This window comes from Taudactylus pleione, unplaced genomic scaffold, assembly GCF_031769625.1.
Source record: "Taudactylus pleione unplaced genomic scaffold, aTauple2 ptg000100l, whole genome shotgun sequence".
NCBI lineage: Eukaryota > Metazoa > Chordata > Amphibia > Anura > Myobatrachidae > Taudactylus > Taudactylus pleione.
The window spans coordinates 190,711-207,454 of NW_028284502.1; the positions used below are offsets into that span (position 1 = coordinate 190,711).

Consider the following 16,744-nt stretch of genomic DNA (forward strand, 5'->3'; position numbering starts at 1 on the left):
TTTCTGGCACAAAAAAAGAAGGGTTTTCTGACACCACTTGTCATATTTTAAAGCAATTCTTTATACATTGTTGGTTGTGTTCTCATCAATATCACAGGCTTGTTAGCAAGTCCACTTTCAAGTGAGCCTTTGCTTAAAGAACATTTATTTTACTTTAAATGTTACCTATATTTGTGAACTACTACACCATCATGTTGATCCATCACAAATGACAAAAAATCATAACATACACATCTGGCCAATGACATGACTTCTACTATAACAGTAATAGTAGATTTTCACTAAATGTGTGCTATGAATGTCTTTAATGAAAAGCATTGTTCATTGAAGTAGATTTCTTAATTGAACTAGTTTATTTTTGACATTTGAGTCTCAGCTTCACATATGAAGCATTATTTGCAAAAATTCCATTTCCAAGCAAACAATTCCAAACCGACGAGGATGGGATTTGAACCCATGCGTGCAGCGCACCATGGATTGTGCTCTGCATGCATGGGTTCAAATCCCATCCTCGTGGGTATGGAATTGTTTGCTTAGAAATGGAATGTTTGCAAATAATGCCTCGTAAGAGAAGTGAAGTGAAGTCCATCGCCTTAACCACTCGGCCACCTCATCTTACTGGCACAAATAAAGAAGGGTTTTCTGACACCACTTGTCAAATTTTATATCAATTCTTTACACATTGTTGGTTGTGTTCTCAGCAATATCACAGGCTTGTTAGCAAGTCCATTTTCAAGTGGGCCTTTGCTTAAAGAACATTTATTTTACTTTAAATGTTACCTATATTTGTGAACTACTACACCATCATGTTGATCCATCATAAAAGACAAAAATTCATAACATACACATCTAGCCAGTGACATGACTTCTACTATAACAGTAATTGTAGATTTTCACTAAATGTGTGCTTTGAATGTCTTTAATGAAAAGCATTGATCATTGAAGTAGATTTCTTAATTGAACTAGTTTATTTTTGACATTTGAGTGTCAGCTTCACTTATGAAGCATTATTTGCAAAAATTCCATTTCCTTTCAAACAATTCCAAACCGATGAAGAAGGGATTTGAACCCATGCGTGCAGAGTACAAAGGATTAGCAGTCCATAGCCTTAACCACTCAGCCACCTCGTCTTTCTGGCACAAAAACAGAAGGGTTTTCTGACACCACATGTCATATTTTAAATCAATTATTTATACATTGATGGTTGTGTTCTCAGCAATATCACAGGCTTGTTAGCAAGTCCACTTTCAAGTGAGCCTTTGCTTAAAGAACATTTATTTTACTTTAAACGTAACCTATATTTGTGAACTACTACACCATCATGTTGATCCATCACAAATGACAAAAAATCATAACATACACATCTGGCCAATGACATCACTTCTACTATAACAGTAATGGTAGATTTTCACTAAATGTGTGCTATGTATGTCTTTAGTGAAAAGCATTGTTCATTGAAGTAGATTTCTTAATTGAACTAGTTTATTTTTGACATTTGAGTGTCAGCCTCAATTATGAAGCATTATTTGCAAAAATTCCATTTCCAAGCAAACAATTCCAAACCGACAATTGAACCCATGCGTGCAGAGCACAATGGATTAGCAATCCATGGCCTTAACCACTCCGCCACCTCATCTTTCTGGCACAATTAAAGAAGGGTTTTCTGACACCACTTGTCATATTTTAAATCAATTCTTTATACATTGTTGGTTGTGTTCTCAGCAATATCACAGGATTGTTAGCAAGTCCACTTTCAAGTGAGCCTTTGCTTAAAGAACATTTATTTTACTTTAAACGTAACCTATATTTGTGAACTACTACACCATCATGTTGATCCATCACCAACGACAAAAAATCATAACATACACATCTAGCCAATGACATGACTTCTACTATAACAGTAATGGCAGATTTTCACTAAATGTGTTCTATGTATGTCTTTAATGACAAGCATTGTTCATTGAAGTAGATTTCTTAATTGAATTAGTTTATTTTTGACATTTGAGTGTCAGCTTCACTTATGAAGCATTATTTGCAAAAATTCCATGTCCAAGCAAACGATTCCGAACCGACAATTGAACCCATGCGTGCAGAGCACAATGGATTAGCAGTCCATCGCCTTAACCACTCGGCCACCTCATCTTTCTGGCACAAATAAAGAAGGGTTTTCTGACACCACTTGTCATATTTTAAATCAATTCTTTATACATTGTTGGTTGTGTTCTCAGCAATATCACAGGCTTGTTAGCAAGTCCACTTTCAATTGAGCCTTTGCTTAAAGAACATTTATTTTACTTTATACATAACCTATATTTGTGAACTACTACACCATCATGTTGATCCTTCACAAACGACAAAAAATCATAACATACACATCTAGCCAATGACATGACTTCTACTATAACAGTAATGGTAGATTTTCACTAAATGTGTGATATGTATGTCTTGAATGAAAAGTATTGTTCATTGAAGTAGATTTCTTAATTGAACTAGTTTATTTTTGACATTTGAGTGTCAGCTTCACTTATGAAGCAATATTTGCAAAAATTCAATTTCCAAGCAAACAATTCCAAACCGACGAGGACGGGATTTGCACCCATGCGTGCAGAGCACAATGGATTAGCAGTCCATCGCCTTAACCACTCGGCCACCTCGTCTTTCTGGCACAAAAAAAGAAGGGTTTTCTGACACCACTTGTCATATTTTAAAGCAATTCTTTATACATTGTTGGTTGTGTTCTCATCAATATCACAGGCTTGTTAGCAAGTCCACTTTCAAGTGAGCCTTTGCTTAAAGAACATTTATTTTACTTTAAATGTTACCTATATTTGTGAACTACTACACCATCATGTTGATCCATCACAAATGACAAAAAATCATAACATACACTTCTGGCCAATGACATGACTTCTACTATAACAGTAATAGTAGATTTTCACTAAATGTGTGCTATGAATGTCTTTAGTGAAAAGCATTGTTCATTGAAGTAGATTTCTTAATTGAACTAGTTTATTTTTGACATTTGAGTGTCAGCTTCACTTATGAAGCATTATTTGCAAAAATTCCATTTCCAAGCAAACAATTCCAAACCGACAATTGAACCCATGCGTGTAGAGCACAATGGATTAGCAATCCATGGCCTTAACCACTCCGCCACCTCGTCTTTCTGGCACAAATAAAGAAGGGTTTTCTGACACCACTTGTCATATTTTAAATCAATTCTTTATACATTGTTGGTTGTGTTCTCAGCAATATCACAGGCTTGTTAGCAAGTCCACTTTCAAGTGAGCCTTTGCTTAAAGAACATTTATTTTACTTTAAACGTAAACTATATTTGTGAACTAGTACACCATCATGTTGATCCATCACCAACGACAAAAAATCATAACATACACATCTAGCCAATGACATGACTTCTACTATAACAGTAATGGCAGATTTTCACTAAATGTGTTCTATGTATGTCTTTAATGAAAAGCATTGTTCATTGAAGTAGATTTCTTAATTGAATTAGTTTATTTTTGACATTTGAGTGTCAGCTTCACTTATGAAGCATTATTTGCAAAAACTCCATTTCCAAGCAAACGATTCCGAACCGACAATTGAACCCATGCGTGCAGAGCACAATGGATTAGCAGTCCATCGCCTTAACCACTCAGCCACCACGTCTTTCTGGTGCAAATAATGAAGGGTTTACTGACACCACTTGTCATATTTTAAATCAATTCTTTATACATTGTTGGTTGTGTTCTCAGCAATATCACAGGCTTGTTAGCAAGTCCACTTTCAATTGAGCCTTTGCTTAAAGAACATTTATTTTACTTTAAACATAACCTATATTTGTGAACTACTACACCATCATGTTGATCCTTCACAAACGACAAAAAATCATAACATACACATCTAGCCAATGACATGACTTCTACTATAACAGTAATGGTAGATTTTCACTAAATGTGTGAAATGTATGTCTTGAATGAAAAGTATTGTTCATTGAAGTAGATTTCTTAATTGAACTAGTTTATTTTTGACATTTGAGTGTCAGCTTCACTTATGAAGCAATATTTGCAAAAATTCAATTTCCAAGCAAACAATTCCAAACCGACGAGGATGGGATTTGCACCCATGCGTGCAGAGCACAATGGATTAGCAGTCCATCGCCTTAACCACTCGGCCACCTCGTCTTTCTGGCACAAAAAAAGAAGGGTTTTCTGACACCACTTGTCATATTTTAAAGCAATTCTTTATACATTGTTGGTTGTGTTCTCATCAATATCACAGGCTTGTTAGCAAGTCCACTTTCAAGTGAGCCTTTGCTTAAAGAACATTTATTTTACTTTAAATGTTACCTATATTTGTGAACTACTACACCATCATGTTGATCCATCACAAATGACAAAAAATCATAACATACACATCTGGCCAATGACATGACTTCTACTATAACAGTAATAGTAGATTTTCACTAAATGTGTGCTATGAATGTCTTTAATGAAAAGCATTGTTCATTGAAGTAGATTTCTTAATTGAACTAGTTTATTTTTGACATTTGAGTCTCAGCTTCACATATGAAGCATTATTTGCAAAAATTCCATTTCCAAGCAAACAATTCCAAACCGACGAGGATGGGATTTGAACCCATGCGTGCAGCGCACAATGGATTGTGCTTTGCATGCATGGGTTCAAATCCCATCCTCGTCGGTATGGAATTGTTTGCTTAGAAATGGAATGTTTGCAAATAATGCTTCGTAAGAGAAGTGAAGTGAAGTCCATCGCCTTAACCACTCGGCCACCTCATCTTACTGGCACAAATAAAGAAGGGTTTTCTGACACCACTTGTCATATTTTAAATCAATTCTTTATACATAGTTGGTTGTGTTCTCAGCAATATCACAGGCTTGTTAGCAAGTCCATTTTCAAGTGGGCCTTTGCTTAAAGAACATTTATTTTACTTTAAATGTTACCTATATTTGTGAGCTACTACACCATCGTGTTGATCCTTCACAAACGACAAATAGTCATAACATACAAATCTGGCTAATGGCATGACGTCTACTATAACAGTAATGGTAGATTTTCACTAAATGTGTTCTATGTATGTCTTTAATGAAAAGCATTGTTCATTGAAGTAGATTTCTTAATTGAATTAGTTTATTTTTGACATTTGAGTGTCAGCTTCACTTATGAAGCATTATTTGCAAAAATCCCATTTCCAAGCAAACAATTCCAAACCAACTAAGATGGGATTTGAACCATTGCGTGCAGAGCACAATGGATTAGCAGTCTATCGCCTTAACCACTTGGCCACCTTGTCTTTCTGGCACAAAAATAGAAGGGTTTTCTGACACCACTTGTCATATTTTAAATCAATTCTTTATACATTGTTGGTTGTGTTCTCACCAACATCACAGGCTTGTTAGCAGGTCCAATTTCAAGTGAGCCTTTGCTTAAAGAACATTTATTTTACTTTAAATGTTACCTATATTTGTGAACTACTACACCATCATGTTGATCCATCATAAATGACAAAAAATCATAACATACACATCTAGCCAGTGACATGACTTCTACTATAACAGTAATTGTAGATTTTCACTAAATGTGTGCTTTGAATGTCTTTAATGAAAAGCATTGTTCATTGAAGTAGATTTCTTAATTGAACTAGTTTATTTTTGACATTTGAGTGTCAGCTTCACTTATGAAGCATTATTTGCAAAAATTCCATTTCCTTGCAAACAATTCCAAACCGATGAAGATGGGATTTGAACCCATGCGTGCAGAGTACAAAGGATTAGCAGTCCATAGCCTTAACCACTCAGCCACCTCGTCTTTCTGGCACAAATAAAGAAGGGTTTTCTGACACCACATGTCATATTTTAAATCAATTATTTATACATTGATGGTTGTGTTCTCAGCAATATCACAGGCTTGTTAGCAAGTCCACTTTCAAGTGAGCCTTTGCTTAAAGAACATTTATTTTACTTTAAACGTAACCTATATTTGTGAACTACTACACCATCATGTTGATCCATCACAAATGACAAAAAATCATAACATACACATCTGGCCAATGACATGACTTCTACTATAACAGTAATGGTAGATTTTCACTAAATGTGTGCTATGTATGTCTTTAGTGAAAAGCATTGTTCATTGAAGTAGATTTCTTAATTGAACTAGTTTATTTTTGACATTTGAGTGTCAGCTTCACTTATGAAGCATTATTTGCAAAAATTCCATTTCCAAGCAAACAATTCCAAACCGACAATTGAACCCATGCGTGTAGAGCACAATGGATTAGCAATCCATGGCCTTAACCACTCCGCCACCTCGTCTTTCTGGCACAAATAAAGAAGGGTTTTCTGACACCACTTGTCATATTTTAAATCAATTCTTTATACATTGTTGGTTGTGTTCTCAGCAATATCACAGGCTTGATAAAAAAATATATATTCTGCGCTATGGATGTTATTTTGAAAGCAGCTCCTAATAAAATAATTTCAATATATAACAAATATAGAGCGCTTGTGAATAAACATGTATGAATGTAACGCAATACCTGTAAAAAAAAAAAAAAAAAAAAAAAGGGATTAGTAAAAGATGTTTAAAACCCTTTTTTAATTTTAGGAAAGTCCATAATTGACATCAGGGTTCCGATAACATGCCTTGCAGTGCGGTGTGATACTGGAGTCAGACGTGAAAAACTAACTGTCTCTCCCTATATCTGCCTACCTTTAACGGCTTCCGCTCCGTCCGGCTGGTTCCCTGCACGGGGTGATCGTCTTCTTCGTCTGTGTAAACGGCCCGATGCTGCAAAGGTGCAGTGTGATGACGTCACTATGTCTCTGCTGTGTGTCAGATGTGCGCTAAAACCAACGCGTTTCAGGCTCCTGGCCCTTTTTCAAGGATAGCGTTCCATCCTGTGTGCTCCATTTTATTGAAAGATTTAATTGATTCAATTAAAAACCTAATTCTATAATTAGGTATAATTAGGTATAATTTCCTTTTAGAAATAAATAAAAATTAAGGTATTGCGTTTTTGTGTTTTTATTATGAGAATGGTATTATATTATAAAAAGTGATGTAAAAATTAGAGAAATTTAAGCAATGTATAGAATTAATTGATTAATAGGTATTTAAAGGAAAGCATTTATCTCTATATCCATATTTAAACCTGCAGGTTGCAAGGTTTGCATCCAGAAAATCCATTTTGTTTCCTTTTTTCTCAATTCTTTTGAAATGTCACCTCCTCTCCAGTTAGGGCAGATTTTCTGTATGCCCATAAATGACAAACCAGAGGGATTTCGGTTGTGATGGTCTAGAAAGTGTTTGGACACGCTATGTGTCTGTAAACCTTTCTTGATGTTGAAAATATGCTCAGCAATTCTTATTTTTAGTTTTCTTTTTGTCTGACCAATATATTGGAATCCACAGGGACATTCAAGTAAATAAATTACTGCTTCTGTATCACAAGTGATAGCATCCATAATTTTGTAACTCTTATTTGATACATTTGATTTGAATCCAGTTAATGGTTGTGTCGATTGTTTTCTTAAAGTTTTGCATGGTAAACAGTTCAAACAGAAAAAATGACCTTTCTTTTTGTTCCCAAAGTTGGCTCCATTATTTAAATGAGTATGACTTTTCACCAATTGATGCTTGAGGTTGCATGCTTTTTTGTAAATAATTTTTGGTTTTGTTGGAATGACTGATTTCAATTTATTGTCCAGAAGCAATATATGCCAATGCTTATTCAATATAGATTCAATTACATGATGTTGACTATTAAATTGTGTGACAAAGGCTATATTGAAATCCTCCTTTGTATTGCGTTCTTTATATAAAAGTGTATCCTTCCTCTCTTTAAGCGATATCTCTTCTAAGGCCTCTTGTAATTTCTGTTCATCATATCCTTTTTTCAAGAACTTGTTTTTCATTGTTTCACTTTGTTGTAAAAAGATGTCATGTTGTGAACAATTCCTTTTTAATCTACTAAATTGTCCTTTTGGGATATTCTGAATCCATTTCGTGTGATGATTACTGGTATATAACAAGGTATTGTTTCCACTGATGTCTTTCGTGTGGGTTCTTGTTTGTATGGTGTTATTGAAAATGAAGATTCCAAATCCAAATAAACTATCATGTTCTTGCTAAAAGTTGAGATAAATTCAAGCCCAAAACTGTTATTATTAAGATACGAGAAGAAATCAGCTAAGAGATCATCAGGGCCATCCCAGATGAAAAATAAGTCATCTATATATCGTTTCCAAGATATGATGTTTTTCTGATAGGGGTTATTCTGCCAAATGTATTGCTCCTCCCATTTTGCCACAAAGAGGTTGGCGTAGCTGGGTGCGAAAGACGAACCCATCGCAGTTCCTTTTACTTGGTTGTAGTAATGACCTCCATTCCAGAAATAGTTTTGATGCAAAATGAATTGAATACAGTCCATGATGAAATTAATCTGTGCATTGTGTAAATTCGAACAGTTCGAAAGAAAAAATCTCGTCGCATCACATCCCAGGTTGTGGTCTATACAGGTATACAGTGAGCGAACATCACTCGTGCACAGTATGAAATGACTTTGCCATTTAATGTTTTCCAGATGTTGTAGAATATTAAGTGTATCCTTCAAGTAACTTCTTTGTTGTTGTACTATGGTTTTGAGAAAAGAGTCTACATATTTGGAGACATTGGAGGATAAAGATCCTATTCCCGATACTATCGGGCGTCCGGGAGGGTTAACTGGATCCTTATGCAATTTGGGTAATTGATAAAAGGTTGGAACCATAGGGAATTCTATAAACAGAAATTCATACTCCTTTTTTGATAGAATACCTATTTGAAGACCCTCCTCTAAAAGTTCTTTCAATTCCTTCTGATACCTCTGTGTTGGGTCTCCTTGTAGTATTTCATATGTCTCCGTGTCCGATAAGAGGTTCAACACCTCTGCTTCATACTTTTCTTTGTCCATAATGACAAGTCCACCGCCCTTATCCGCTGGCTTCAGGACAATGGAGTCATCTTCTTTCAATTCTCTAAGTGCCTCCTTCTCCTCAATGGTTATGTTAAATTTCTTTTTTTCCTTACCCGTTAATTTTCTGATGTCATTCTCAACCAATTTTTGAAAGCTTTCAATATGAGGGCCTTTAACATGAGACGGAAAAAATTTTGACGGAGGTTTAAAATTGCTGTGAATATATTTTTGTTCCAATGTTGTATTTTCTTCATTTGGTGTCTTTTCAGCAAAAAACTTCTTGATACATAGTTTTCTTATAAACTTGTGTGTATCAATGTACACATTAAATTGATCTATGGTGGAGTGAGGGGCAAATTTTAATCCTTTATTTAATACAGAGATTTGATGTTTCGACAACTGTCTCTTACTAAGATTGTATATGTTATCATCTTCTGTTTCCGTAATGGCATTTACTGTAATGTTCTTCTTTCTTTTTCCACCCCGGACACCCCTTCTTTTGGAGAAAGTTCCGTTCGTTGTTTTTTTTGCTATTGTGGGAGTCAATTCTGGTGGTTTCTTTGTTTCCCAGAGGAGATCTAAAAATCAGTGTAATCATCTTCCTCCTCCAGTGGTGTTGCTCTTTTGCCGTATCTTGGTGCTGTTGTTGTAATATCTCTGTTTTCTCTTGCTTCTATATTACTAATGAGGTTATGATATTTCAAGTTTTCTTCTGTTCTTGCTGACTCTTTTCCCTGATTAAATGATTGTTTGTTTGTCAAATATGTTGTAGTATTCCTATATTCAAAATTCCTTGGATTGTAAGGGTGATAAATTTTTCTTTGCAAAGGTGTTGGTGGCCGATTCTTTATTAGTGGTTCTTTATGAATATCCCTTCTGGGAAATGTCTTGTTTTGTTTCTTATTATAATAATTAGTTGAGCGGTGAGGTTTGAATGAAGTGTTTTGTGGCTGAAAACCTGCCAATGTTGTTTTTGGTTTAATCTGTGAGGATTTCCTAAAATTCCTTCTTTCATTATCAACAATATGTTGTTTCTCCATATGGTCTCTGTGGAATTTTTTCTGTTTTTGATTCACAATAGATTCTTCTAATTCTTCCATTTTAACATTAGTCATTTGCATTAAATCTATATATTCTTTCATGTTCACCAGTGGTTCAAATTTCTTTTCCACTTTCTTAATGTTTTCATTAATACATTCTAAGGATTGACTTCTATCTTGAATAATTAATGTAATCAGCTCTCTAGAGCAATTATCTAAAATGCTATTCCATTTCAGAAAAAAATCAGGAGTTGTGGGTTCAAAAGTAGGATTTTTTTGTATCCTTAAGCCCCTAGGGATTAAACCCAATTCTATATATTTTTTTAAAGTAGTCACTTCCCACCATTGTTTAATCTCGGAAGTGTAATTTTTCTCTAACAGTAGAAATTGATCATAAAAACGTTCACTATCAATTTTAGGTTCTGGTATTTGTTTATTTAAAGTGAAAACTTTGCCTAAATTATTCCGCCTTGTATGTGTAATATAACTATCCATTGTGGCAGCAGCAGAAACAATAAATAATAGGTATGATAAAAAAATATATATTCTGCGCTATGGATGTTATTTTGAAAGCAGCTCCTAATAAAATAATTTCAATATGTAACAAATAAAGAGCACTTGTGAATAAACATGTATGAATGTAACGCAATACCTGTAAAAAAAAAAAAAAAAAAAAAAAGGGATTAGTAAAAGATGTTTAAAACCCTTTTTTAATTTTAGGAAAGTCCATAATTGACATCAGGGTTCCGATAACATGCCTTGCAGTGCGGTGTGATACTGGAGTCAGACGTGAAAAACTAACTGTCTCTCCCTATATCTGCCTACCTTTAACGGCTTCCGCTCCGTCCGGCTGGTTTCCTGCACGGGGTGATCGTCTTCTTCGTCCGTGTAAACGGCCCGATGCTGCAAAGGTGCAGTGTGATGACGTCACTATGTCTCTGCTGTGTGTCAGATGTGCGCTAAAACCAACGCGTTTCAGGCTCCTGGCCCTTTTTCAAGGATAGCGTTCCATCCTGTGTGCTCCATTTTATTGAAAGATTTAATTGATTCAATTAAAAACCTAATTCTATAATTAGGTATAATTTCCTTTTAGAAATAAATAAAAATTAAGGTATTGCGTTTTTGTGTTTTTATTATGAGAATGGTATTATATTATAAAAAGTGATGTAAAAATTAGAGAAATTTAAGCAATGTATAGAATTAATTGATTAATAGGTATTTAAAGGAAAGCATTTATCTCTATATCCATATTTAAACCTGCAGGTTGCAAGGTTTGCATCCAGAAAATCCATTTTGTTTCCTTTTTTCTCAATTCTTTTGAAATGTCACCTCCTCTCCAGTTAGGGCAGATTTTCTGTATGCCCATAAATGACAAACCAGAGGGATTTCGGTTGTGATGGTCTAGAAAGTGTTTGGACACGCTATGTGTCTGTAAACCTTTCTTGATGTTGAAAATATGCTCAGCAATTCTTATTTTTAGTTTTCTTTTTGTCTGACCAATATATTGGAATCCACAGGGACATTCAAGTAAATAAATTACTGCTTCTGTATCACAAGTGATAGTATCCATAATTTTGTAACTCTTATTTGATACATATCACAGGCTTGTTAGCAAGTCCACTTTCAAGTGAGCCTTTGCTTAAAGAACATTTATTTTACTTTAAACGTAACCTATATTTGTGAACTACTACACCATCATGTTGATCCATCACCAACGACAAAAAATCATAACATACACATCTAACCAATGACATGACTTCTACTATAACAGTAATGGCAGATTTTCACTAAATGTGTTCTATGTATGTCTTTAATGAAAAGCATTGTTCATTGAAGTAGATTTCTTAATTGAATTAGTTTATTTTTGACATTTGAGTGTCAGCTTCACTTATGAAGCATTATTTGCAAAAACTCCATTTCCAAGCAAACGATTCCGAACCGACAATTGAACCCATGCGTGCAGAGCACAATGGATTAGCAGTCCATCGCCTTAACCACTCGGCCACCACGTCTTTCTGGTGCAAATAATGAAGGGTTTACTGACACCACTTGTCATATTTTAAATCAATTCTTTATACATTGTTGGTTGTGTTCTCAGCAATATCACAGGCTTGTTAGCAAGTCCACTTTCAATTGAGCCTTTGCTTAAAGAACATTTATTTTACTTTAAACATAACCTATATTTGTGAACTACTACACCATCATGTTGATCCTTCACAAACGACAAAAAATCATAACATACACATCTAGCCAATGACATGACTTCTACTATAACAGTAATGGTAGATTTTCACTAAATGTGTGATATGTATGTCTTGAATGAAAAGTATTGATCATTGAAGTAGATTTCTTAATTGAACTAGTTTATTTTTGACATTTGAGTGTCAGCTTCACTTATGAAGCAATATTTGCAAAAATTCAATTTCCAAGCAAACAATTCCAAACCGACGAGGATGGGATTTGCACCCATACGTGCAGAGCACAATGGATTAGCAGTCCATCGCCTTAACAACTCGGCCACCTCGTCTTTCTGGCACAAAAAAAGAAGGGTTTTCTGACACCACTTGTCATATTTTAAAGCAATTCTTTATACATTGTTGGTTGTGTTCTCATCAATATCACAGGCTTGTTAGCAAGTCCACTTTCAAGTGAGCCTTTGCTTAAAGAACATTTATTTTACTTTAAATGTTACCTATATTTGTGAACTACTACACCATCATGTTGATCCATCACAAATGACAAAAAATCATAACATACACATCTGGCCAATGACATGACTTCTACTATAACAGTAATAGTAGATTTTCACTAAATGTGTGCTATGAATGTCTTTAATGAAAAGCATTGTTCATTGAAGTAGATTTCTTAATTGAACTAGTTTATTTTTGACATTTGAGTCTCAGCTTCACATATGAAGCATTATTTGCAAAAATTCCATTTCCAAGCAAACAATTCCAAACCGACGAGGATGGGATTTGAACCCATGCATGCAGCGCACAATGGATTGTGCTTTGCATGCATGGGTTCAAATCCCATCCTCGTCGGTATGGAATTGTTTGCTTAGAAATGGAATGTTTGCAAATAATGCTTCGTAAGAGAAGTGAAGTGAAGTCCATCGCCTTAACCACTCGGCCACCTCATCTTACTGGCACAAATAAAGAAGGGTTTTCTGACACCACTTGTCATATTTTAAATCAATTCTTTATACATAGTTGGTTGTGTTCTCAGCAATATCACAGGCTTGTTAGCAAGTCCATTTTCAAGTGGGCCTTTGCTTAAAGAACATTTATTTTACTTTAAATGTTACCTATATTTGTGAGCTATTACACCATCGTGTTGATCCTTCACAAACGACAAATAATCATAACATACAAATCTGGCTAATGGCATGACGTCTACTATAACAGTAATGGTAGATTTTCACTAAATGTGTGCTATGTATGTCTTTAGTGAAAAGCATTGTTCATTGAAGTAGATTTCTTAATTGAACTAGTTTATTTTTGACATTTGAGTGTCAGCTTCACTTATGAAGCATTATTTGCAAAAATTCCATTTCCAAGCAAACAATTCCAAACCGACAATTGAACCCATGCGTGTAGAGCACAATGGATTAGCAATCCATGGCCTTAACCACTCCGCCACCTCGTCTTTCTGGCACAAATAAAGAAGGGTTTTCTGACACCACTTGTCATATTTTAAATCAATTCTTTATACATTGTTGGTTGTGTTCTCAGCAATATCACAGGCTTGTTAGCAAGTCCACTTTCAAGTGAGCCTTTGCTTAAAGAACATTTATTTTACTTTAAACGTAACCTATATTTGTGAACTACTACACCATCATGTTGATCCATCACCAACGACAAAAAATCATAACATACACATCTAGCCAATGACATGACTTCTACTATAACAGTAATGGCAGATTTTCAATAAATGTGTTCTATGTATGTCTTTAATGAAAAGCATTGTTCATTGAAGTAGATTTCTTAATTGAATTAGTTTATTATTGACATTTCAGTGTCAGCTTCACTTATGAAGCATTATTTGCAAAAATTCCAATTCCAAGCAAACAATTCCGAACCTACAATTGAACACATGCGTGCAGAGCACAATAGATTAGCAGTCCATCGCCTTAACCACTCGGCCAACTCGTCTTTCTGGTGCAAAAACAGAAGGGTTTTCTGACACCACTTGTCATATTTTAAATCAATTCTTTATACATTGTTGGTTGTGTTCTCAGCAATATCACAGGCTTGTTAGCAAGTCCACTTTCAAGTGAGCCTTTGCTTAAAGAACATTTATTTTACTTTAAACGTAACCTATATTTGTGAACAACTACACCATCATGTTGATCCATCACAAATGACAAAAAATCATAACATACACTTCTGGCCAATGACATGACTTCTACTATAACAGTAATGGTAGATTTTCACTAAAAGTGTGCTATGTATGTCTTTAATGAAAAACATTGTTCATTGAAGTAGATTTCTTAATTGAATTAGTTTATTTATTGACAATGGATTGTGCTCTGCACGCATGGGCTCAAATCCCATCCTCGTCGGTTTGGAATTGCTTGCTTGGATATGGAATTTTTGCAAATAATGCTTCATAAGTGAAGTGAAGCCCATCGGCTTAACCACTCGGCCACCGCGTCTTTCTGGCACTAATAAAGAAGGGTTTTCTGACACCACTTGTCATATTTTAAATCAATTCTTTATACATTGTTGGTTGTGTTCTCAGCAATATCACAGGCTTGTTAGCAAGTCCACTTTCAAGTGAACCTTTGCTTAAAGAACATTTATTTTACTTTAAACGTAACCTATATTTGTGAACTACTACACCATCATGTTGATCCATCACAAATGACAAAAAATCATAACATACACATCTGGCCAATGACATGACCTACTATAACAGTAATGGTAGATTTTCACTAAATGTGTGCTATGTATGTGTTTAATGTAAAGCATTGTTCATTGAAGTAGAATACTTAATTGAACTAGTTTATTTTTGACATTTGAGTGTCAGCTTCACTTATGAAGCATTATTTGCAAAAATTCCATTTCCTTGCAAACATTTCCAAACCGACTAAGATGGGATTTGAACCATTGCGTGGAGAGCACAATGGATTAGCAGTCCATCACCTTAACCTCTAAGCCACCTTGTCTTTCTGGCACAAAAATAGAAGGGTTTTCTGACACCACTTGTCATATTTTAAATCAATTCTTTATACATTGTTGGTTGTGTTCTCATCAATATCACAGGCTTGTTAGCAAGTCCAATTTCAAGTGAGCCTTTGCTTAAAGAACATATATTTTACTTTAAATGTTACCTATATTTGTGAACTACTACACCATCATGTTGATCCATCACAAATGACAAAAAATCATTACATACACATCTGGCCAATGACATGACTTCTACTATAACAGTAATAGTAGATTTTCACTAAATGTGTGCTATGAATGTCTTTAATGAAAAGCATTGTTCATTGAAGTAGATATCTAAATTGAATTAGTTTATTTTTCACATTTGAGTCTCAGCTTCACATTTGAAGCATTATTTGCAAAAATTCCATTTCCGAGCAAACAATTCCAAACCGACGAAGATGGGATTATAACCCATGTGGGCAGCACACAATGGATTGTGCTCTGCATGCAAGGGTTCAAATCCCATCCGCGTCGGTTTGGAATTGTTTGCTTAGAAATGGAATGTTTGCAAATAATGCTTCGTAAGTGAAGTGAAGTGAAGTCCATCGCCTTAACTACTCGGCCACCTCATCTTTCTGGCACAAATAAAGAAGGGTGTTCTGACACCACTTGTCATATTTTAAATCAATTCTTTATACACTGTTGGTTGTGTTCTCAGCAATATCACAGGCTTGTTAGCAAGTCCACTTTCAAGTGAGCCTTTGCTTAAAGAACATTTATTTTACTTTAAACGTAACCTATATTTGTGAACTACTACACCATCATGTGGATCCATCACAAATGACAACAAAATCATGACATACACATCTGGCCAATGACATGACTTCTACTTAAACAGTAATGGTAGATTTTCAATAAAAAGTGTGCTATGTATGTCTTTAATGAAAAGCATTGTTCATTGAAGTAGATTTCTTAATTGAACTCGTTTATTTTTGTCAATGGCTTGTGCTCTGCACGCATGGGTTCAAATCCCATCCTCGTCGGTTTGGAATTGCTTGCTTGGATATGGAATTTTAGCAAATAATGCTTCAAATGTGAAGTGAAGTGAAGTCCATTGCTTTAACCACGCGGCCACCTCATCTTTCTGGCACAAATAAAGAAGGTTTTTCTGACACCACTTGTCTTGTTTTAAAACAATTCTTTATACATTGTTGGTTGTGTTCTCATCAATATCACAGGCTTGTTAGCAAGTCCACTTTCAAGTGAGCCTTTGCTTAAAGAACATTTATTTTACTTTAAACATAACCTATATTTGTGAACTACTACACCATCATGTTGATCCATCGCAAATGACAAAAAATCATAACATACACATCTGGCCAATGACATGACGTCTACTATAACAGTAATGGTAGATTTTCACTAAATGTGTGCTATGTATGTCTTTAATGAAAAGCATTGTTCATTGAAGTAGATTTCTTAATTTAATTAGTTTATTTTTGACATTTGAGTGTCAGCTTCACTTATGAAGCATTATTTGCAAAAATTCCATTTCCAAGCCTACAATTTCAAAC

General features: G+C 34.8%; 1 non-coding gene across 1 annotated transcript; it reads right to left on the reverse strand.

Moving 5' to 3' along the window:
* Positions 1-4,102: 4,102 nt before the first annotated feature.
* TRNAS-GCU (transfer RNA serine (anticodon GCU)) lies at positions 4,103-4,184 on the reverse strand. Its single transcript has one exon. It is a non-coding gene; the product is annotated as a tRNA-Ser (tRNA).
* Positions 4,185-16,744: the final 12,560 nt, after the last annotated feature.